General features: G+C 37.4%; 1 protein-coding gene across 16 annotated transcripts in view; it reads left to right on the top strand.

Moving 5' to 3' along the window:
* The window catches only part of rdgB (retinal degeneration B), a 311,695-nt gene that overhangs the window by 87,341 nt on the left and 198,167 nt on the right, over nt 1-26,187 (top strand). For 13 of the 16 annotated variants that reach the window (XR_010855622.1, XM_067118551.1, XM_067118534.1 and 10 more), the window contains exon 2: nt 21,427-22,553. The exons of the other annotated variants lie outside the window; for them this stretch is intronic. The gene's annotated coding sequence lies outside the window, so the exon portion shown is untranslated. The remainder of the gene's footprint in view (nt 1-21,426; nt 22,554-26,187) is intronic. 16 annotated transcript variants of the gene reach the window in all.

Genomic DNA, 26,187 nt, shown 5'->3' with positions numbered 1-26,187 from the left:
ATATGCTTGTGTGCAAGGAAGATCGAAGCGGACTAAATATCCATAATGACATATTGTATATATAGTTTAATACGTATAAAATATAAATAGAAGTCGCTCGTGTAAATTCCAGCCACATTCCCCCACATCGTGAATAGCACGTAAGTCACATCGTGAATGGCCTCGAGCAGCAAAGCTAAAAGTTGGGAGCCAAGACTCACCAGGACGAATAACCAGGTGTTGCCGAGGGTTGTCTGAAGTAGGCATTCTTGTAAGTTCATTTTCCATGCCCTCGAACTTCCCGAAGATTCCTTATCGCATGTCCTCACTCCGTAGGAGGAGGTGGGTGTCTCTTCTCGCTTCTTTGGGCGTTCGGAGCCGGGCAGCCCGCCCGCCCGCCATTCCTTTCAGGAGTTTTGGGAGCCAAGGGGCGATTCTCGTGAATTGAATTGTTTTGTCGGGGGGAAACTGCGAGCGGCTGCGTTCTTTAGGAATATTTGGAGGTCCCGTGTGTGTTGGGATCGTGACCAAAATCGGCTAGGCATTTTATGTTGTGTTATAAGAAGGTAAGGCGGCAAAATTAGTTTTTGGCTTTATAAGCCCCTGAAATTATCTTTATTATATTATATAATTCAGGAGGGATAATAATTCCTTAAATGTAGTTGTTTGTATTAGTTAAATGTGAATATGTTAATGATTTTTATTGTAATTTATTGCATATATAGGAATATCATGTATGCCAGTAAGTTATGAGCGATATCGTATATTATCACAGAATAATAACAATTCCCGATCTGTCATCATTTGACTGTCATTCGCCAATACGCAAATAATCCTTGCTGCTCTACAAGGACACTCATGCGTTTTTGTATAGAAAATGCAAACACATCTATAATAACTCTTTATATAAAGGAAACGTACTAACATATTCATGTACAGGACAGTCTTGCTTATTTATTTTGGTCACATACACGCGGATTTGTTTAGATAGCATGTACTGTACATACGAGTTGTAGAGGACGTTGTTTGTTAAAATGTTTGTGTGCACTGCTGTTGGCCATCTGATATAAAACTCGGACATTTATGAGCAACTATGAGTGTTTTAAATTCATCAGAGGCTCTTTACGTTTCAGGGAATCCTAAAGTGCTGTCGAATACGTTCGCTCTTTGTTGCGGAGCTGAATACAGCATGAACGCAAATGTAGAGGAAGACATTATCCCAGTTTGTGAGCAAGTGCAGGGTGCTCCATTCACTGAATTCATGATGCATTGTGGCGGTTGTGTGTGTGTGTGTGAGAGAGAGAGAGAGAGAGAGAGAGAGAGAGAGAGAGAGAGAGAGATGAAGTGAAGATCTTTGGAAAACGGAAGGTTGGAATCAAGCCAGTCTGTTTTTTCCCTCCGCTGGTTCGTCCTCTCTCTCTCTCTCTCTCTCTCTCTCTCTCTCTCTCTCTCTCTCTCTCTCTCTCTCCTCCCCTTAATCCGTGTTGGGAAAACTTTCTTGATTTTCTGCTTCTGTGTCCTTCCGTGGCGTTTCTTAATTGCTTGAGCATTGTTCTGCAGTGTATTCACTTCTTTTTTATATAGAATGGAAAATGCTTTGGTTCATCTCGGCTTTTGTTTTTCCCTTTCTTTTCTTCAGGTATTCCTTTTCTTTATTTTTATTTTTCTTCTCCGAGTTTTTCGTCTGCAGATTTCTTCTTCTTATTCTTTTCTTCGATACCAGACTCATAAAAGGAAACAGTGATGGCTGCTCTCAGCAGCATGAGTAGACTGGACGTACTCTTAGATTTTGGTCATTTTATCCCATTCTTCGAGAAGGTCACGCTCGTTTGACCTACTGATGCTTGAGGAATCCAAATGACCCAATCTCACACTGCGGAGGCCCGTAGCGGGATGGTGCCGTCAGTGCGCCTCATGCGGTGCGCTGTAGGCTTTACTTAAGGTTCTTTGCAGCGTCCCTTCGGCCCCTAGCTGCAACCCCCTTTCATTCCTTTTACTGAACCTCCGTTCATGTTCTCTTTCTTCCATCTTACTTTCCACTATTTCCTTACAATTGTTTCATTATTATTTTCAGCGCTGAATGACCTCACAGGTCCCTGCGCTTGGCCTTTGGCCCTAATTTCATATTCTAATTCCACATTGCGGAGAATGCAGAACAACACTTACAATTCAATATGTTTCATGTTATTGTCCAGTTTACAACTATCAACCGGTACCGAGTGTTGGAAACAGTTTTTTTTTTCTTTTGTCAGTCAGTCCTCAAATTTCTCTGTTTTCCCAGTTATACCAATTGCAAGGAGTTCTTGATAGATCTTATCGATATTTTCAGAACAAAAACCCCGCTAGGTAGCCCTGTGATATCTATACTTAAGAATGATAAATCAAGGGTCTGGTTGAATGATTTAATGAACTTAATATAAAAAATTCATGATAAAGATGGTGAAGGACAGCTGTATAGTACTTCTGAGAGCGTCACAGCTTCACAAGTTCAAGCGAAGATGCAATGTATTACTACCCTAATACAAGTTTACTTTAATAATTCATTTATATTTTTATCTATTCATTTGTTAATTTGTTTTTTTTTATTTTTTGTTTTTTAATGAGTGAGCTCTTCTTTCTGTAGTTCCCATTACCTTCTGTTAATAATTTCTGATGAACCCCATATTCTTTGGAAGCTTGAATTTCAAGCCAGTGGCCCCTGTGGGCTTGTTCCATATGAATAGGGTTCATCTTCTGAGTATCAGTAATAATAATGATAATAATAATAGTTGAGATTTCATGAACTATTATGGCTCCGGATCAAGTATACCGGTCGTTAATATGCAAAAATTTCCCGGATATAGATTTCATATATATATATATATATATATATATATATATATATATATATATATATATATATATATATATATATATGTGTGTGTGTGTGTGTGTGTGTGTGTGTGTGTGTGTGTGTGTGTGTGTGTGTGTGTAAAGAAAGAAAATAACATGGTAAGTGTACAGCACATACGTATGCATGTACAGCAGATATCAAGTTACTTTTAACCCTGGAATATTTCAAGTGGGATTTCTTTTCCTCGTGAAGATGACCAGGGAATGCAGCGTTTGGCAAAAGTGACTCCGTTTTTTCCATAAGTCATTAACTTGACCAACTTTTCTGATCTGTTCCCGCCATGAAGGTCACTGAGGTCTTTTAAAGTTGGTTATTGGAAAGCGATCTCTGCCTTTCCTTCATTTTCCATTTTTTTTTTTTTTATTTCCTCTCCCTCAGCTGCTGAGTCTTTCAAGAAGAGAAGGCGGAGTAGGAGGAGCAGGAGCAGGAGAATCTTTCGGTGCCTCCATTTTTGGTCTCTCTCTCTCTCTTTATCATCGTTCTTCCAGTCTTTTACTCTTTTCCTCTCGGGGTGGAGGGTGCAGGGTTAGCCGGTTCGAATGTCAGCTGTCAGCGAAGAATTATTATAAAAATGAAAATCTTGCCCCCCAGTGTCATCATTTATTGTGCTACAGTGCTGCGTACATAGTGTGCTTCTTTTTTTTTTTTTTTTTTACAGGTAAACGGTTTTCGCATGCTTTTGATTGATTTTTTTTGCCATACTCATTTTGCACACATACGCACACACACATTATATATATAGATAGATAGATAGATATAGTTATAGAGCCTCGATGGCCAAGTCGATTAGAGCAGCACCCTCAGCTTCCTAGAGGTCTGCGGCGCGGGTTCAAATCCGCAGCTGGCCGGTCAGAGAGACGGGCACTTTGCTATCCGTGTAGACACCCCGGGATTATGAATGTAATCAACAGATAGGTTTGCTTAAAAGCGAATGGGTGTTACAGACTAATACACACACAAACAAAGCCACTCCAACATCTTCTAAAAAACAGACACATCACATGTGTCGACTGTCGACCTAACCGCGCAACGACTCCTTGCTGCTGGGAGGAAAGGGCGCTGGTGACTGGTACAATCCATGTACATACGCTACCGGGGTCTAAGCGATGACAGGCAGGGGCAGCCGATCGAGGCTACAAAGCCTACCCCAAAGCACATTAAAAGCACATTAAAAGAAGAAGAAGAAGATAGATATAGTTATACACATACATATAGAGAATATGGTGTTCATCAGAAAGAAGTAACAGAAGGTAATGGGAAATACGGAAGGAAGAGATCACTTATAAAAACAAAAAAATAAATGAACAAATTAATATATATATATATATATATATATATATATATATATATATATATATATATATATATATATATATATATATATATATATATATATATGTGTGTGTGTGTGTAGAGAGAGAGAGAGAGAGAGAGAGAGAGAGAGAGAGAGAGAGAGAGAGAGAGAGAGAGCAAACACGCAATATAATATTCCTATTTTAGAGAATGTAGTGGGAGGCTACCGGTCTTGACTGACGTTTTGTGCTCGATATTATTTGACACTCGTCTCTGGACTTTCGAAGGAGATCGTAACATCCATTTTGTTAAGCAAATTATAATTTACCAGATTTTTACATACGATGTACGTGATTTTTCATTTTCTTAAACTCAGTGAAGAGGGTCGTTTTCTTCTTAATTTTAGATTGGACATAATTTTTCAAGTCTAATGGTCTTTGCAGTTAATAGGTTTATATTTGTATGAGTCTGTTTCTTGTTAGGGTGTTGCTCATATGTCATATATATGTATATATATGTATACATGTACATATATATGTATACATATACATATACATACAGTATATGACATGTGTGCAATACCCTAAAACAAGGAACACGACACATACAAATATACCGTATAGCCACGTCCACTTATAACACCTATAAACTGTCAAGACCATTAGACTTGGAAAATTAAGAGTCAAATTTAAAATAAAAAAGAAAACTACCCTCTTCGCTTTATAGATATATATATATATATATGTATATATATATATATATATATATATATATATATATGCTTTTAATAAGAGAGAGAGAGAGAGAGAGAGAGAGAGAATAGTTTTAATGTGAATATCTTTTATGATGGACGAGCAGTATTATGGCTTGCTGCCAGTCCTGTTAAGTGAATAACGAGCTTTTAGCGTAAAAAAATAAGAATATGGTCGCCTTTGTAGAACATATCTCCAGGCGGCTCTTCACAGAATTTCGTTGTTGGACGAAGTTTGTAGAAAATGTCGAAGTGCACATATTCGTACATGTACACGTTCACTTTAGTCATAACTAGAAAGAAATGAGTACACTTAAACCCAAGTACATACAATACAATTAACTAACAGTGGATGAGAGCACAAGTATAATTAGAGAACCTCGTCAGATAATTATGAAGTTGTTAAGATTTTAAGTAAATTCGTAGATTCGGCTTTAATGGAGCTATGGAGAAATGTACAATAATTATGATCACTGATTTCTGTGGCGGAAGGGTTGGAGGTCAGCGCATTAATTTATTCTTGGGTTAATGTGTACATCTGTTGATAATGTTAGACTATGGAGGAAATCTATATCCGTTCTCCCTGTAAGGGGGCAGTGCCGCCAGTGCACCTCATGCGGTGCGCTGTAGGCATTACTGGAGGATCTTTGCAGCGTCCCTCCGGCCCTTAGCTGCAACCCCTTTCATTCCTTTAGCTGTACCTCCGTTCCTATTTTCTTTGTTGCATCTTACTTTCCACCCTCACCTAACAACTGATTCATAGTGCAACTGCGAGGTTGTCCTCCTGTTACATTTCTTTTTACTCTCAATTGACCTCATAGGTCCCAGTGCTTGGCCTTTGCCCTAAATTTTATATTCCATTCCATTCTCTCCACTTCCCACTCCACCCCAACGTCCACCATAGGAGAACAGGCATATGATATTACATGTAACACAGGACTCAGGTAGTTGGTGATATCTGGCTCAAGCATTAGCAGTGGGAGAACATACAGGCCTTACGGCCAGGTGTACTTGATTGAAGATCGCCAACATTTCTGGACAACAAATGATCCCATTTTCAAGGCTGAAAATACCAAATATATGCGAGTAAAAGACTCGGGAGAAAGAACAGAATATCAACAGAAAATGATACAGAAGGTAAAACTAAAAAGAAAATAGTACACAATACAAGGAGTGGAGACATACATATTGGTGTATTGGCGTGTCTCCTCTTTATATTTGAGTGTGCATATATATTTTACTTTTAATTGTACCATTTTCTGGTGTAGATTTAATTTTTAAGAGCCGATAATTGTACATATTTTTTTAACGTTGAAAATGGGAAAATTATGGCCCAGAAACGTTGGTGATTTTAAATAAAGCACACCCGATTATTCGGCCTGTCTATCCCACGTGCCTACCGCCGTCGGCCTTAAGCATACGTTCATGGACAATTCTCTGGCGCCCCGATATAAATAACTGTAAATGACTATTATTTAATGTTGGTTACATTGACCTGTCAAGTTTTAACAAAGCCTTAAAATTTTAGTGGCTGAATTTAATGCTTTTTTTTTTTAGTCGTGGTTGAAATACTAATTCATTTTGTTCCAGAATGATTAAAGGAATTAAATTTCAATACGAACTGCGGTCACGTCAATATCTTTGCTTTTCAGCCCCAATGCTGGCAGTGACCGCACGTATGCGGTGGGCATTACTTTGATGATATTTGGGATATGTCGAGGAACAATCCGGATTTGGATGTATTTCTGGATCTGGTCGTGTGATCCGTGAGCTAAACATGGCTGAAATGGACTGAGTTACCGAGAGGGTAGAAATGGCGTTAGCGACCAGCCGCTCATTTCTAAGCGGGGTTGATTTTAGTTTTCTGTGAAAGAAAAACTGCTGAGGCTAGAGGGCTGCAAATTACTATGTTGATCATCCACCCTCCAATCATCGAACATATCAGACTGCAGCCCTTTGGACTTACTAGTTTTTATTTTATCTAAAGTTAAAGCTAGCCATGATCGTGCGTCTGGCACTGCTATAGGTGCCAACGACACAGGCCACCACCGGGCCTTGGCTGAAAGTTTCATGGGCCACGGCTGAGAGTTTCATACAGCATTACACACTTTACAGAAAACTCGATTGCGCCGAAGAAGCTTCGGCGCATTTTTTACTTGTTTTCGTTGTTGTTGTACAATTAGACAGTAGATTAGATACATCAGACATCCGTAAATCTTGAAGGTGATTGTCGGAAGACATTATTGCCTTTTGTATATATATGGTTTTTTAATCTTCTTTTTTATGAGCTGTTAGATGTCTGTTTCTGTTTTCTTTTATGATATTTACAGCATGACCGATTAGTTGCATGTCTGTTTTTTATCACTGGGCATAAATTTTTATGATGTATTCCAAGTGTTCTAAAGAAGTCATCTGTGTGATCATAAATGTGAGTAATTAGGGGGTATAATATACTAATTCTGGACATACCCGTTGAATAACTTGACTTTTATTTAGTTGCTGAAGAGAGCTTGTCATTACTTACCTTTACAACTACCTGAGAACTTCAGTTAGTTAATCCTCTATTGGGTTTCTGGTTTTAGTTAAACCGAGGCTTGCACGTATAATTGCGCTGAAGTATATTTGATTACGTAAACAGAATTTTAGTTGCGCTCAATTATATTTGATTGCGTAAACAGAATTTTAGCTGCGCTCAATTATATTCGATTACGTAAACGGAATGTCAGTTGTGCTGAAATATATTATTTGATTACGTAAATAGAATGTCAGTTGTGGTGAAATATATTATTTGATTACGTAAATAGAACGTCAGTTGTGCTGAAATGTATTATTTGATTACTTAAATAGAATGTCATTTGTGCTGAAATATATTATTTGATTACGTAAACAGAATGTCAGTTGTGCTGAAATATATTATTTGATTACCTAAATAGAATGTCAGCTGTGCTGAAATATATTATTAGATTACCTAAATAGAATGTCAATTGTGCTGAAATATATTATTTGATTACGTAAACAGAATGTCAGTTGTGGTGAAATATATTATTTGATTACTTAAACAGAATGTTAGTTGTGCTGAAATATATTATTTGATTACCTAAACAGAATGTCATTTGTGCTGAAATATATTATTTGATTACGCAAATAGAATATTCAATTATTATTTGTTTTTTTTTTTCGTTTGAGCTAGGAACGAACGTGAACCGTTGTGTTGACTTAAACCAAAGGTTTGAACCGCTGTAAATATTTTGTGGTTATGTTCGATTGGTGTGATACTACTTTTTGCCTTTATCCTTATTAATGTGTCTTCAAATTAAACTGTGCCAAGTCGACTGTGACTTCGATGTCTGGGTATTTTAGGAAAATCTCCGCATTGATTTTTAATTATCTTGGCAACAAAACTCTAGTCTGTTTTGTTTTGGAGCTGACGGTGAATATCTTCATTCAGTACAATTGTAGTTATTCGTGACTGACTGCTATACAGCTCTTGCTTCATGTTATAATGTAATCTGTTGTGGATGTATGCCGTCAGCCCAAATAAATAACAAGTAAAAAATGCGCCGAAGTTTCTTTTGCGCAATCAAGTTTTCTGTACAGCCGCTACGCCGTATAATCAGGGCCACCGAAAAAATACCTATCTTCCTGTTATCTCTTTTATAATGCTGTATGAGCCGCGGCCCATGAAAATTTTAACCACGGCCCGGTGGTGGCCTATTCTATATCGTTGCCAGAAGTATGATTATGGCTAACTTAGTTAACCTTAAATAAAATAAAAACTACTGAGGCTAGAGGGCTGCAATTTGGCATGTTTGATGATTGGAGAGTGGATCATCAACATAGTAATTTGCAGCCCTCTAGCCTCAGTAGTTTTTAAGATCTGAGGGCGGACAGAAAAGGTGCGGACGGACAGACAAAGCCGGTACAACAGTTTTCTTTTACAGAAGAAAAGTTAAGTATATCTTAGTTTAACCAGACCACTGAGCTGATTAACAGCTCTCCTAGGGCTGGCCCGAAGGATTAGATTTATTTTACGTGGCTAAGAACCTACTGGTTACCTAGCAACGGGACCTACAGCTTATTGTGTGGAATCCGAACCACATTATGACGAGAAATGAATTTCTATCACCAGAAATAAATTCCTTTAATTCTTCATTGGCCGGTCGGAGAGTCGAACGCTGGGCCAACAGCGTGCTAGCCGAGAGCTCTACCTACCCCTCCAATGCAGAAAACTAAAAAATAATAATGTGGATACTGCTTGTCATTATCGTTATAGAGACTGACTCCCATAACGCTCTCGCTTCATGTTGCAATGAAATCAGTTGTGGATGTTTACTGTCAGCTAAAAAAACAAAAGTATCGCGGATATTGCCATATTCCCCTTTGTTATCGTTATCTTTATTCCTGTCATCAAATGTGTCAGTGGTGAGTGTCGTCTTCAACGAAATTTCCTGTCCTTTCCTTCAGTTCTTTCAGGGTTTGGTTTGGCATCGTTGCCTGGTTTCTGTTTTCGTCCCATATTCTCTCTCTTCGTTAATCTTTCTTTCATGGTGTCCCGTTTCTCCGTAATCTCGTCTTTTGAGGAGTTTGCGCTGTATATGTAATGTTGTAGCCATATTCAACGAAAAATTTTTTTTTTCAATTCTTTGGTACAGTGTCACTTATTTTTTTTTTTTTTTTACTTCCTCTTCCCTCTTCTTTACGTATCTTGTTTCCTCATGGGACAATAATATATTCCTTCACAAGCGTCTGGAATCGCATCTTTTGAAAAACGTATGTTTCATATGTGATATCGTAGCCATGTTGAATTAATTTTTTTTTATTAGTATTGTTTAGTGTCATTTTTTGGTCATTTTCACGTCCCCTTACTCTTGTTTCCTCGGCGTTCTATGTATCGCGGGACAAAAATATATTCCTTGAAACATTGACTGTTTGTATAAAATATTGTTGTGATACTTAAGAACGTAATGGTTCTAGTGCCAGGTCATCAGACCAAACATTCATAAATCAGTCGCCCCGTAGGGGGGTAATGCCGTCAGTGCACCTCATGCGGTGCACTGTAGTCGTTACTTAAGGTTCTTTGCAGCGTCCCTTTGACCCCTAGCTGCAACCCCTTTCATTCCTTTTACTGTACCTCCGTTTATCTTTCTTCCATTTTACTTTCCACCCTTTCCTAACAGTTGATTCATGATGCAACTGCGAGGTTTTCTTCCAATAACACCTGTAAAACCTTTTTACTGTTAATTTCAGTTTCAGCGCTGAATGACCTCATAGGTCCCAGCGCTTGGCCTTGGGCATAAATTCTATATTTTATTCTGTAAATCAATCAATGCAATATTGTTTTCATATCGAGTCATCTGGAAGTCATCTCTTTGACCAAAATGTCAAATTAGCCCCGTCCACTAATGGGACGTGTTTCGGTATCGGTTGGCAATATTAGCCCCCCCCCCCCATCTCTCTCTCTCTCTCTCTCTCGCTCTCTCTCTCTTATCGTGATTGCTTTTTTATTTTTTTTGTATGGCCTTCAGATGGGCCAGGGGAAAGCTGAGATACTGACGTGGGTATATATTTGTTTGTGATTTTTTTTATCCATATTTGTTGGTTTGGTATGTTTTTATTAGTATACTTCTTTGTGGCGTTTTCATTTTTACAAACATGTGCGTGTAGAATCTTGTTTTGCTGAGTAATAATAATAATAATAATAATAATAATAATAATAATAATAATAATAATAATAAATTGATAAAAATCTCAAATTACTTGATTAACTAAAATGTTGAAAAACCTACATTGATGCAAGTGTAAATATATATATATATATATATATATATATATATATATATATATATATATATATATATATATATAATGTAATAATAATAATAATAGTAATAATAATAATAATAATCGTAATTTATAAAATTCCCACAATCACTTGATTAACTAAAAATGGTGAAAACCCTACATTGATGCAAGTGTAAATATATATATATATATATATATATATATATATATATATATATATATATATATATATATATATATATATATATATATATATATATATATATGTTACAGTCAACATGTAATCAGTCATTACGCGTAATGACTGAAACTTCAGTCTTCACGCGTAATGCACTTAGGGACATTTGATCCTCAGGAGCTGGTACTAACACGGCGAAACAGTGAGTCACCTACACTGTTTCGCCGGGTTTAGTACTAGTCCCTGGGGGTCAAATGTATTTCGCCGTGTTTAGTACTAGCTCCTGGGGGGATCAAATGTGCATTACGCGTGATGACTGAAATTTCAGTCATTACGCGTAATGACTAATTACGCATGTTGACAATAATAATAATAATAATAATAATAATAATAATAATAGCAAAAGCGCCTAGCAAAGAGCCTGACCCCGCAGACTTAGTTAACAGTCAGTGAATCAGTTCACATAACTTGAAATTCAGGCTTCCAAACAATACGGTGTTCACTGGAAAGAAGTAACAGAAGGTAATGGAAAATACAGAAAGAAGAGATCACTTATTAAAAAATGAATTGTCCCGGTACGACTACTCGCCTACACTTTCATATATGGAGTACTCTTCGCATCGCTATGCTCGGCTGTGAAATAGCTTTTTAAGAAATGAATTAAAGTAATAAATAGATAAAAATGTAAATAAATGACTTAAATACAAGGAGAATTGTATTAGGATAGTAGTGAGTGTGTGTGTCCCTAGAAAATAAAACCTCGTGCGGTGTACTGAAGGCATTACTAAAGGTTCTTTGCAGCATCCCTTCGGCCCCTAGCTGCAACCCCTTTCGTTCCTTTTACTGTACCTCCATTCACATTATATTTTTTTCCATCTCGCTATCCACCCTCTCTTAACAAATATTTCATAGTACAACTGTGAGGTTTTCCTCCCGTTACACCTTTCAGATACGATGAATGGCGCCTTCAGGATAATAAACTTAGGCTATAGTAGTCATCAGTGTTTTTTTTTTTTTGCGGAATTTTCGAGTCTTCATCAATACCCACCAAAAGTTAACCAAGAGGAAGGGGCAACAAATAAAATTCTCCAGCAAGTTTGATCAACATCTGTTCATTAGTTTTTACGTCATTTAAGAGACGGACAGCCAGTACCACATTCATCATCCCCTTGGGAGAAATAACAATAATGATAATGTATAATAACTGACTGACAAGATGTAAAAGCATACGAGGTAGTTAGATTAAGTTCTCTCTCTCTCTCTCTCTCTCTCTCTCTCTCTCTCTCAAAAGGGATTGATGAAAGAACTCACTGCGGAAGCTGAGCGCAACTGAACACATCTGCCAAGTTTTGAATAAAAACAACATTTGCATTACAATGGAAGTTGTAGACAAGGCTGTATGGTGTTGCCAAAACTGCAGAACCTGAATATGAGATATTAACTGAAGCTGATGCTTAGATCACACAAGAATTAAATACTTTAAGCTCTTTTCATTTCTCGAGAATAACACATAAAGTATTATTTATTGAGTACGTCTCTTGAAGCATTGGATATTGAAAATCTTACAAAAAATATTGCATGTTCAAACAACCAACATTTTATATAAGTGTGATACATCATTATATATTGGAAAGGCTGCTTGAGGCGTAGTTTACTGAAAGGATACTTAGTTTTTCATTATAAAAGGTTACTTAACTTGATGTCTGTTGGCAGTGATATTACAGCAAGGTGTTGCTCATTTTAATGTCACACGGCTGGGAATTTTACGGAAATATCCTCCGTAGGGGGTGAGTGCCGTCAGTGCACCTCACAGGGTGCACTGTAGGCATTACTAAAGGTTCTTTGCGGCATCCCTTCGGCCCCTAGCTGCAACCCCTTTCATTCCTTTTACTCTACCTCCATTCTTATCATCTTTCTTCCATCTTGCTATCCACCCTCTCCTAACAATTGTTTCGTAGTGCAACTGCGAGGTTCTCCTGCTACACCTTTCAAACTTTTTTACTCTCAATTTCCTTTCCAGCGCTGAATGACCTCATAGGTCCTAGTGCTTGGCCTTTGGCCTAATCTCTATATTCCATGCCTTGACGGAAATATTTCTTTATTATTTTTTGTCTTCCCCCTCCGGACTTTGACCTGGAAAATTTGATGAATTTCGAAGAAAGCACACCGAAATTTTGAACAAAAGAGGACCATGATGCAAAATTGGGAGTTTCAAAGCGCCACTTGCGCTCCCAATAAAAATAAAAAATAGTTAAAAAATGAATGGATCGCTTTCAAATTTCATCGCAGAATCGTAACGTACTTGAGCTGTGAGATTTTCATGTATCTACGGGTTAGATATTTTGTATTTAGTCGTTTTTAAAATAAAATATTGATTACCAAAATGTGTGTAACATTCTAGGTAAAGTTTGAGCTCGCTTAGTGATAGACATGAAGAGATGACTATTTTTAAAGGTCTGGTCCAAATTAAACCCGTTTGTTCCATAATAATTATGAAGAGTTGAGTTATTTATTTCATTGAGTGTTTGTTGCAAAAACTTGAAGATTAACCTTTACTTAAATGTCCCTCGAAATATCAAGATGTTCTCCACTCACCTGATAATGAGAAACAATACCACCAAAAAACGACCCACCTCATTTTGCCAGGCTACCATAATATCATAGACGTCACCTATGCGGCTAATTTGACATTTCGTCAGAGAACAGACCGAAAGCAAGGCAAAGGTCGGCCTCTAAGTGCAGTCGCCGGTGCAGCGTCCGAACTCCCACTTACTGCCCGAAATAGGCTTCGAACAAGACCGCGCGCGGGCTGTGCTGGGTCAGGTCTCTGACGTAGGCGCGCAAATAACCTCTACGGGCCGCCGACGCGTGACGGTCCTAACTCCCAGTTCATTTCCAGGGAAGTTTTTGTTGTGTGTCGGAGTCACTGAAGGCATCGAAAGTCGAAATTTGATTAGCTGCGTTCTGTGAGGTTTGGCTAGACAGAGATGCTTTTAGTTGTGACTTTATTTATTAAGGATTTGTTAGTTAGAACGTGATATTTGAAATGTGGTATTTTTTGTAAGTTGTGACTCGACAGTGATGATATCAGCATATTTCTGAGAGAAAATATCCGCCAAGAATAAGTTTATTTTTCAAGTTTGGTTTGACAGCAATAACTATTGCATTTCAATGCTTACTTCAGTGCGTATCTAAAAAATGAAAGTATGTCGCAATAAACCCAATTTTCAAGCTAAATGGTTTGAAAATAATGCTTTAATATATAGAAATAAAATATGTGACTTCTTTTAACATACACGTAGACAGCGTTCACTCTCCCTACTGTTGGCTTTATAGTCACCAAGTCCCGAAAGGTTTTACAGCTACCACCAGTATAACCTTAGGGACGACCCATATAACATAACCAATAGGGGCCCGTTAATACGCAGTTGGTACGTAGAAAGTACTTTAATTATTGATCTCCGATAGCCACCCTGGGCCTGCTTCTTTCGGAGGGAGCATCGGCGTTCTTCCCTTCTTTCATTTCATTGCTCTTTAAGTTTTCTGTACAAGAAAACTATTGAGATGACTGTTTGACGGTCCGTCCGCTCTTTCCTGTCCGCCCTCAGATCTTAAAAACTACTGAGGCTAGAGGGCAGCAAATTGGTATGTCAATCATCCAACCTCCAGTCATCAAACATACCAAATTGCAGCCCTCTAGCCTCAGTAGTTGTTATTTTATTTAAGATTACAGGTAGCCATAATCGTGCGTATGGCAATGATATATAGGATACCGGCCCGTGGTTAAAGTTTAATGGGCCGCGGCCTATACAGCATTATACCGAGACCACCGAAAGATAGATCTGTTTTCGGTGTCCTGGATTATACGATGTACAGAACACTGAATTGCGCCGAAGAAACTTGGGCGCATATTTTACTTGTTTATTGTTGTTTTGCAGGTTTCTTGCTTTGTAGGGATGGTTGCTCATTTTGTACATAATAATAATAATAATAATAATAATAATAATAATAATAATAATATATGATGTTAAGGACTCCTCGCTTCTCAGTGCATTTGGTTCATAATAATGATTATCATCATAATCATTATCATCATCATCATCTTCATATTATTCTTGTGGTATAATGGTTATAGGACTCTGGCTTCTCAAGCAAAAAGACCCGGTTTAGATTAAATTTCATAATGTTTCTGTTGACTTAAGCACAGAATTTAGTATGTTGGCAGGCCAACATACTCTGAGTCGTAGGGTTGTGATATTACAAAAGAAAACAGATGTTATTTATTCTCCTTATTCAGACATTTCACATTCAAGCATACTTTTCGGGCATCTTTTAAAATCTCGACATCGTACCTTGGACAAAAGTGACCAGTAATCGATTATTACTTTATTAACCATGAACCAGCGTCGCAAGTTAGTGTAAACTAGGCGACAGAAATTCAGTTATCTGAGTTCTCGTTTGCGCGGCATCACTGTGACGAACACGCGCAGGTTCGATTGCACACGAATATATGATAAATGACGTTGGCCACTTGGAACAGAGTTTGGCGGCAGGGTGCTAAAAATTGCCTGAATATATGCTCGTGTGACACCTCCATAAGTCTCTATTTTAACATTCTCGGCGACCATTGTTTGTTTACTTTACCTTCTGTTTTTCAGTTAACGTATTTTTCTCGGTTTTTTAAAAAGTAGATATCTACGAAATTTTAGGATTTTGATTTTGTATACGGGTCCACCAACGATGAAACAAATGTCTGTTTTGTTATAAACATTTGCAGTGTATTAGTTGCAACCGGTTATGTAAAATGGGTCGGACAAATGCTCAACAAGTTGCTGAACATTGTAGGCCGTGATTTAAACATGAGCTGTACTTATCGCAGAATTGGCTGTCATACATTTGCTTCATTGGTTTATGAAGTCTCGACTCTTCACTTGCTGAAAACGCTGCACTTTTATCTGATGGAAATAGAACACGCTGAAAACGGTGCATTTTTATCTGATGTAAATAGAACACGATGTATAGTCAGTTTGGAAGCATTGGAAACTTCACGTATGGGACTGCTGCAAAGGGTAGGTCGTCTTTGATGAACCAAAAAATACTATTAAAATGTGTCCCCGCATTTACGTCACACATCCGTGATCCAAATACAGCGCCTTTTGAGAAGCTGTGTGAGGTTTTAAGTCATTTAAAACGTTTTGAAAAGATTTGCTGGTCATTTTAAAACGTGTATTTCTAATAAAAGAGAAAGGATTGGGTCGTGTGTGTTAGAGTACCATCTCACCCTAGGATCGTCAGCTATGTTATGGACACTATATATATATATATATATATATATATATATATATATATATATATATATATATATATATATATATATATATATATATATATAATTACTAGTAGGACCTCAGTTACAAGCTTTGTTGGATAGAGAGTCCGCATCATCAAGTATCCTGATACTTGATAATGAGGACTGTTTGTCCAAGAAAGCTTGTAACTTTTTATGAATAAATACTCCATTAGATACCATCCAGTTTGAATGAGGTCCTGTTAGTAATTCTGCTAATACACAGAACAATTGTGAATGTGATAAAGTTAATATATATATATATATATATATATATATATATATATATATATATATATATATATATATATAATTTATATATATATATATATATATATATATATATATATGTATATATATAATATATATATATAGTATATATATATATATATATATATATATATATATATGTATGTGTGTATGTATGTATGTATGTATGTATGTATGTATGTATGTATGTATGTATGTATGTATTAAAAGGTCTGTGAATTAATATTCAGTCATTTAGATGAAACTTTAGAAATTATGACTAATGATCGTAGATGCTTAGAATTTTCCAAAAGAAGCGGAAACTAAAATAAAGGGAGGTTGCAGAAGTACTTTACGTATTTCAAAAAAAATCAGCTGAAAATAGAGAAGGTTGTGGAAGTTCATAGCACATTAAAAAAGTTAATAGGACTAAAAAGAAAAAATTAAGATTGTGTAAGTTCAGAATGCCTCCAAGATTGGGAACATTGCGTTAATGTTCCCCACAGAGTAATATGCAAATGCATATGAAGGATGCAACTGACAAGACACATTTGTACAGATGTTCGCGTCAGTCCTGATTATTCTGTTGATTGCAGAGAGCTGCTATCAGACCCTCCCTCCCTCCCTCCCTCCCCCACTCTTTCTTTCCATCCACTCCCCACGCCCCACTTCCAGGGATAAGCAACCCCACAATACGATTTTGTTTCTGAAACTGATCTGAAAAAAAATTCCAGCAGATTCTACAAGTTGGACGACCATTTTGGAACTACTGGTAACAATTCCTATTCATAATAATACATTGTGTGTGCTCCTATTGTAGTTTGCTGTGGCTGCAACAAATGACATTCTTTTTTATTTTATGACCAGATTAAAAATTTATTTTACCGCAAAACGAAAAGAGGATATCGCTAGAAATAAAAAAAAAATTGGTTTAGGTGATTTTTAGTTTTCTGTAAAAGAAAATTACTGTGGCGGCTTTGTCTGTCCGTCCGCACTTCTTTCTGTCGGCGTCAGACCTTAAAAACTACTGAGGCTAGAGGGCTGCAAATTGGTATGTTGATCAACCACCCTCCAATCATCAAACATACCAAATTGCAGCCCTCATGCTTCAGTAGTTTTTATTTTGTTTAAGGTTAAGTTAGCCTTAATCGTACATCTGGCAACGCTATTGGACAGGCCACCACCGGGCCATGGCTGAAAGCTTCATGGGCCACGGCTCATACAGCATTACACGTTGTACAGAAAACTCGATTGCGTCAAAGAAAATTCGGCGCATATTTTATTTATTTATTTATTTTTTAAGTGATGCTGTGGCAGTTCATTTCACAAATTCTCTCTTTCTCTCTGTCTTTAACATTCGTTTTACAACCGATTTTTTCTTGAAAAATTTTTTACAATATAATTTTACTGTGTCATTTTGGTATTATTATTATTGTTATTATTATTATTTTTATTATTATTAGTTCCTCATGGGACGGGTTGGTATCATTCTCGGATAGCACTCTGCTGGGCCCAGGTTCGATTCTCTGACCGGCCAATGAAGAATTAGAGAAATTTATTTCTGGTGGTAGAAATTCATTTCTCGTTGTAATGTGGTTCGGATTCCACAATAAGCTGTAGGTCCCGTTGCTAGGTAACCAATTGGTTCTTAGCCACGTAAAATAAATCTAATCCTTTGGACCAGCCCTGGGAGAGCTGTTAATCAGCTCAGTGGTCTGGTTAAACTAAGGTATACTTAAGCTTATTATTATTATTATTATTATTATTATTATTATTATTATTATTATTATTATTCATCTTTTGTTTCTGATTTTAAAGAACCTTTGTAAAGAGGTATCGGGGGGGTGTTGGGTGTTGTCTTCTTTAGATATATCTTACCAGTTCTCTACGTTCATAAATAAATTTAAAACCACAGAATTGTTATTTTTATTTGATTTTTTTATATTTACTGTGATATTTGACGTTGCTGGTCCTCAGAATTCGATGCAGTGTCAGAGAATTCTAAGTCTTCATTTGTACCTTGATTAGTTGTTCAAAGTCACAGGTCAATTTGAAGATCAATATATTTTATGAAAAAGATCAAACTTTGTAATCAAGTACCTTGGGGCTTGGTGGCAATTTTTCATAAATGTTTTTACTTGGCCAGTTTTTAAAGTCAGATGTCAGTTTAAAAGTCAACATTAAAATAATTGGTGGACCTTGGCCTATTTTTTCAAGGTCACAGCACTGGATGAGTGTCCCTTAACGGGCTTGTCTCCAGAGGGAATACAGTAAATACATTGGTTATAAAGTTTATATATGTCTGTCGGAATTCCGGGGCAGTGGCGTTACTTAGTGTATCAGTGCAGGTGTAGGCTTTTATATGATTTTTATTGAGACAGTAAGACATACGACAGTAGGACTGCTAGGGGAGGAGCAGTGTGAGTTTAGTCAGGGAAGAGGATACAATGGATAAAGTGTGAGAGGTTTAAGGGCAAAGGAAAAGCAAATAAAAAATGCGCCGAAGTTTCCTCTGCGCAATCGAGTTTTCTGCACAGCGTATAATCAAGGCCACCAAAAATAGATCTATCTTTCGGTGGTCTCGGTATAATGAGCCGCGGCCCACGAAGCTTTAACCACCGCCCGGTGGTGGCCTGGCCTATATCGTTGCCAGACGCATGATATGGCTATCTTTAAACTTAAATAGAATGAAAACTACTGAGGCTATACTGTAAGATCTGAGGGCGGACAGAAAAAAGTGCGGACGGACAGACAAAGCGGGCAAAACGTTTTCTTTTACAGAAAACAAAAAACTGGATGGAGGAGGCATTGTGGAGGGTATTTAGGATTTATGTTGCAGATAAGTTGTTGAAAGCAATTAGAAATTTTTCTTATGTAAGCAAAGGGTATGGCAAAGTTTATAGATGGGAGAGTGACTGGGTTGGTGTAAAATTGGGTGTAATTGAAGCTTGTCTAAGAGCTAGTGAAAGGTCATTCAGTGTATATGTATATGACGACGAGTCATCAGTGGATTGTGAAATGGCTCGATAGCAGATGACACAGCAATGACCGGGTACAACAAAAAGAAGCTGTAGAAATCAGTGAAAGAATTACAAAGTTCCTGCGAGTAGAGGAAGTTCAAAGTAAATATGAGCAAGCATAAGGTTAATGTAAATGGGAACTAGGAAGATGTAGTAAAGAATGTTAGAATATATGGATGGAACAATGGAAGCAGTTGATTTGTGTAGGTATTTGGGGGAAGCCAAGATTCATGTAACAGGTAAAACCAGGAATGCACCAGTGTGTATACAGAAGGTTAGAAAGATGCTCAAAGTGCCTCTGGAAGCCAAGGTTGAGTGTAGGAAGGTTTTGTGAGGTTTGGATTTCAAATGCAATTGAAAGTAAAAGGCTGAAGCTGTTAAGATGAAATTTATATGTAGCTTAAGAATAGGTGTAAGGATGAAAAATGGGAAGAACGTGGAAGTGGATAAAAGTTTAGCGTAGACGAAAGGATTGATCAGAGTATTTTGTGATAATTTGGTCATATTGAAAGATTGTAGGACAATAGGTTGTCTTGGAAAGAAAGGCCTTTAATGCAAAGGAGGCACGAAAGCGTGCGCAAAAGAGTTGAAGGTTGTATTGTATGTATTGTATGTAGTGGGATTTGACGTGCTCCTGGTGAGCCGTCTGTGTAGGCGTTTGAAGTGACTAACGTTGTGGCGGTATTCTGCTCAGGGGTTCATTTACGATTCGGCAGTTAAAATATGAATGTGTCAGTGGCCATTGCTTTTTGTACCTACCCCTTGTAAGGGGGAAATGGTTTACTGTTTAGTTTATATATATATATACATACAGTGTATGTATACAATATATATATATATACACATATACATGTGTATATATATGTGTGTGTATTTGTGCATATATATGTATATATATGCATATATATATGTGTGTGTATTTGTATGTGTATATATATATATATATATATATATATATATATATATATATATATATATATATATATATATATATATATTATGTGTGTGTACTCTATATGGTTAGTGGGAGTATATGCCTTTAAGACTCTTTAGAGCCTGAGTGTTATTTTAGTGGGAGGTTACTAAACCATTTGGTGAGAGTTGCGGCAAAAATACCCCTTGTTAAGGTCATGTTACCTTGTATCGATTGGCAGGACTTGAGTGGTCCTCGAGTGTGATTGATTAGGAGCATGTGTATGGTGTAGCAACAGGTCGCTTTCGAAGGGATTATCGTACAATGACCTTTTGTTTTTGTTTTGCATGGACATTCGTGCGCGCGCAAAAAGTGCGCTCAGATGTGCAAACACATATGTACATCTTATACAGTATATTATATTCGCACGCACACACACTCATATATATATATATGTATATATATATATATATATATATATATATATATATATATATATATATATATATATATATATATATAATCAGAATTTTAGTGTCCGACCATAATAAAAAAAAAGTTTTCTGCAACAATTCATTCAGACTTTAGTTTTTGCACTGAAACCATTTATACTGAATGTACTAGTTCGTTAAGTTGCAAATCGTTAAATTATTGGAATTCAGAGGCATCTGTTGCAGGGTAATTCCCATATTCGAGCCCTCCTGTTATTTGAGGCCTATGGGAAACACTAATGGAAGCAAAATGGGCTTCTGTAATCGTTTCGTTGCACGAATCTGTTACGAACTGAATGTGAGCGCTTATTTTTTTTCGTATTTCCAATATAGCGAGACGATTAAAGACAATTTATAATGGCTACTTCTACCTTTTGTATTGTGACCTTTTCATAAAGTCTGAAAACAAGTCTATTTTAAGCAACGTGGACCCTAAGGTTAAATTGGGCTTTAATTAGGGGAGCCCTTGTGTAGGCAACGCACCTTTCATGTTGTTTTTCTTCCCTACAGGATGACGCAAACGATGATGTCATGCAGTTCATGTGACGTGTGGGAATTTCGATAGTTCATTGGTGGAGGGCGGGCTGTGACGTCTGCATATTTTGTGACGTTGAAGATATATCTATTTTTGATTGGTGGATTTGGCGTGTGGCATCCTAACCTCTGTGACGCACTCATATGTTGCTCTGTGATTGGCAGAGAGGACAATGACGTCGTATCTGGATTTGTGCTGATGGTTAACAATTAATCGCTTTACATGCATGTAATTTTACAGCTGAATTGGAAAAAAGAGACAAATTGAATTGTTACCGTCAGTGTCAAAGCAGCGTTGGTATTATCAAATCAATACGCGGAAATAGGGAGAAACAAGGGAGTTGTCAGGTACCACCAGCCAAGAGAATTTTGTGTTAAGGGGAAACTCTTGGATCGGGTGGCAGTTGCTTATGAGAAACGGTCGAGGTGACGGTGTACCCGTCAGTCTATCAGCATCCGCTCCCTTGTAGCGCTTGCACTACGGACGACAGAGATATTCGTGTATATTCTGCTTATATGTGACGAGCAAGTGTGTTCAGCGTGAAGTGTATCATTTTAGCTCTGTTAAATTATGTGGCACACCAAATATCTGACCTAAACACGATTAAAAGTGTCTTAAAACTGGGAGTGGCACATGTACCTTAAGCGAGAAGATTACATTTGAAGGGTATCCGAGCTTTGAATATACTGTCATGACCCATTGACGAGAAGGTGAAATAGATCGTGTCCACCGTACCTGCAGACAACTGGAAAGAAAGCTGTGCTGTCGAGAACGCGTTGATCCTTCTGAAGGTGAAGAGCCAGGGTGTGTGAGAGAGAGAGAGCGAGAGAAGAGAATGATTAACAGTTTCCTTAAGTAAATAGTGTTGTGACGCACATACCCATACAAGTGACGAATAAGAAAGGGAATTGCGAGTAAACACATATCGTTAGTGAGGAGCAGGCGCTGGAGGAGTGAGTTCATTTATATTGCTAGCGGCTGCTACCCCACCCCCACACTCTTTACTCTCACTCGCTCTCTCATTCGCTCTCTCTCTCTCTTTTTTCTCCCTGCAAGCTATTCTTCCGTGGAACTGCCTGGCTTTTTCGTCATTCAGTTAAAGGTATGTAGACATCATTGTTTCCTGTATATTAGTATTGGATGTTTGGTAAGACGTTTTTCCCTTATGTTGGGATCACAATTTCTGGGCACAGGGCTACGAGATCATGTCATTCTTGCAGCCTCTCTCTCTCTCTCTCTCTCTCTCTCTCTCTCTCTCTCTCTCTCTCTCTCTCTCTGTCCGTTAGATAGAGGTCAAGGAGAGAGAGAAAGAGAGAGATTGATTCAACAAACACTATTCATGCATTTCAAAGGTTAATATCTCTCTGTTAGTAGTTCAGTAGCATTAGTTATTTTATATGTAAATAAATAAGAAATATGTATATATATATATATATATATATATATATATATATATATATATATATATATATATATATATATATTCACATCTCACGCTTGGCACTGTAGGCTAATTAGATGGGATGATTTATTTTTTTTATTTCTGTATTTTTTTATGCAATTATAAAGGTATAAGAATTCTTGTACATTGTTTTCATTTTAGTTAAACACCGATAAACACTTATCCAGCCAGACTAGACAGAAACCAGACACACAAATATATATACATACATATAAGGTGTGTTATTTTTATGGGGATGATAATGACAACATTATCATAACGATGATAGGGACGATGATGATGAAGTCTCCTCTGGCAGTGACTGCCTCTTTTCCCAAGTACCCCGTAAACGCTTAAGATAAATTCTGCCAAGTCCATCAAAAGGGAAGCCTTTGTGGAAAGAGTGATAACGGAGAGTGCTGTCGTTGGAGCTCTCTCAATCAAGCGCAGTCGTATCATATTAGCGGATGATAGTCCTTGCGCCATACCTAGGCCAGAAAAGAAGGGTTGTCTGTCTCTACCAGATGTCCCTACCTCCTTCCCCCCCCCCAAATATAATCATAGCCAGTTATTATTAATATTATTGTTATTGGTAAGAAATTCACAATATCGTGATAAGCTGTTGTGTCATAAAAATCCGCAATTATATAAATAAATTGTATTGATATGCAAAAAATGAAAACACTTTCGAACACCGTTCAGTGTTTTAATACAATTTATCATTATTATTATTATTAGTATTATTATTATTATTATTATTATTATTATTATTATTATTATTATTCACCAACTTTTTTCTCATCTGCATCTTCATCATCATCATCATCATCTTTTAATTAGTTTAAAATATGACGCCTTTTCTTTCTTGCTTTATTTAAATATTCTGCTGAAAACCGTTACGGACAGAGTCACTAGACTGTAAACCCAAGAGGGCTCCAAAGGGAAATCAGCTTGCAGTGGGAGACAGCTTATAGGGGAAGGCGATAAGTGAATAAATATGGGGAACAGAAGATAAAACCGATACGCCTGAAATTCAGGAGGCGTCAGTAGATAGCAAGAATGAATGCGCTCTTCGCTTAAACATTTGGAGATCAGATTCCCTATCAATTTTACCAATCAAGCCAAAAATGCTATATTATGCTAACTGGAAGAACGTCATTTCCAGGTTATAAAAAAATTCGTGTGTGGAGAAAAAAAAAAGACCATGATGAATTTGAATAAAATTAGACGCACTTTAATAGAACGACTTATAAAAATAACAAGCTATGGGAACTGCGTAACAAAAGCAAGACGCTTTAAGGTGCAACACCGGTGGCCAGGCGAGTTAGTTAAAGCGATATGCGGTTAGGTGGGTGTAAATGGCAGTTTTCCCGTAATCAGGCAAACTTGTGCAATGACCCTGTGTCCGATTGAACGTGAAAGATGCACAAAACCTGTAGACTCACTGGAGAGCAGAGTATGAGATTACGTCTTGAAAAATCCAAATTAAAACAATGCAGTATGAGCATTATAGTGTGCTATGCTCCAGCAAATGGCCTCTCAGAAAAAATGAAAGAATTCTATTCCGACTGCGGAGTTTTTAGAAGAATAAGCAGAAAGAAAAATGAGAGTTGTTGGTGATGGGAATGTAAACGTTGGTAGGAACGATGAAGGTCTGGAGGATGTAGTGGACAAGGGAGGCCTGGGAGAGACTGACAGCGAGAATTGGATGCATTTTATTAGGTTCTCCACTACAGATAATTGGAGGTACTGTTTTCCAACAAAAGGACATCCATAAAAGCACCTGAACATCTCCAGATGGCAATCACAGAAAATAAATAAATCACACAGCCATTAATCCAGTGGTTCCCAACGTGGGGCGTACACCCCACCAGGGGAGTAATTTGACTATTAAGGGGGCCAATTCGAGAATGTTTAAACCAAGTTAATGGCCTTTTAGGCTTCCTCCACGTGATTATATAAGAATTATATATCACCACAGGGGCCATGAGGATTTTAAGAAGTGGTTAGGTGGGGGCATAGCCAGAAAAAGGTTGGGAACCACTGCATTAATTGAAAGAAAAGAGAACGCTAAGAAACATCAGGAGCTACAGAGGAGCAGATGTCGGCAGTGATCACCAACTTGTCGCCACACGAAAGCTGAAAGTGGAAGTACCCAACGGAAAAGTTTTAAGTGCCTAGGTTCAATACGATGAAACCTCTTGAAGATGGACGTCGAGAGGCTTATGCAGTTGAATGTCGGAAGTAGATTTGCAGTTCTATAAACTATAACCGAGGAAGTACAAACGACTATTGAAGTTAGGACTAACCTGAGAAATTACCAGTCTGCTGGAAAAGAAGTAATGGGATATGGGGAAAGGATATGGAAGCCATGGGCACCGAAAGATACCTGGGATGCAAGCAAGACTAGACAAACGCAGAAGGTGCATGTAACAACATTTCAGGGGAAGAACAACGAATAGTAGAAAGGGTTAAGTACTTTAGAAAGTAAAGATAAACGAAATGAAAATACAGGAGACAGTATGTGAAGAAGAGGCAGATTATGACGAAGCCAAGTATTCAAAGAATTTCGTTGATTTTAGGATACCCCTCAGAATTATCAATAGAACAGCCATTAGTAAAAAGCAAGAGAGGATCCCTGTCAAAAGGAGGTATGGGTCCGTAGTTACATGAGAAGAATGGCAACACTTTGCGGAAAATTTTTATGGGGCCAGGTATAAGCTATATGAGGGGATAATTTCATCGATACTCCAGAAGCTGAAGAAGGCCTGAATGTCTTAATGAATGACTCCTGTCATTCAAGATGAACTGATAAAATAGAATCTTACGAGATGGAAAGCACCTGGCTATGATGGAGTCACTGCAGAGATGATTTTAGTGAAAATCAAAAGACACGTCGTGCATTAACTAGATGTTTTGTAAAACATGGAATGAAGAAAGCCTGTTAATTGGAAATTGGGGATTGTAGCAGGGTGCCAAAGAAAGATGACCTGTACGAATGTTGTAACTCTGTAGACATACCGCTGTAAGCGCTTACAGCGGTTATGTTGAATATATCTTAATATACTTATTCTTAATGGGCAGCAGAAAGAATTAGATAAAACGGTTGGAGATGAACAAATTAGTTTTAGAAAAGGCAGGAATTTCACTGATCATGAATTGAAGGTCAGACGTACCGCGCAGCAGAGTATGAAATTGAAAACCCATGCAGAAGACCATTGTTGATTACGAGAAGGGATTTGACAACGCCACAGACCAATTTGATGGAATGTTTGCGGCACTATACGAGTATATG

Source organism: Macrobrachium rosenbergii, chromosome 2, assembly GCF_040412425.1.
Source record: "Macrobrachium rosenbergii isolate ZJJX-2024 chromosome 2, ASM4041242v1, whole genome shotgun sequence".
In the NCBI taxonomy this organism is placed as follows: domain Eukaryota; kingdom Metazoa; phylum Arthropoda; class Malacostraca; order Decapoda; family Palaemonidae; genus Macrobrachium; species Macrobrachium rosenbergii.
The sequence above is the reverse complement of the archived record's forward strand: the minus strand, read 5'-3'. Positions and strand labels throughout refer to the sequence as shown.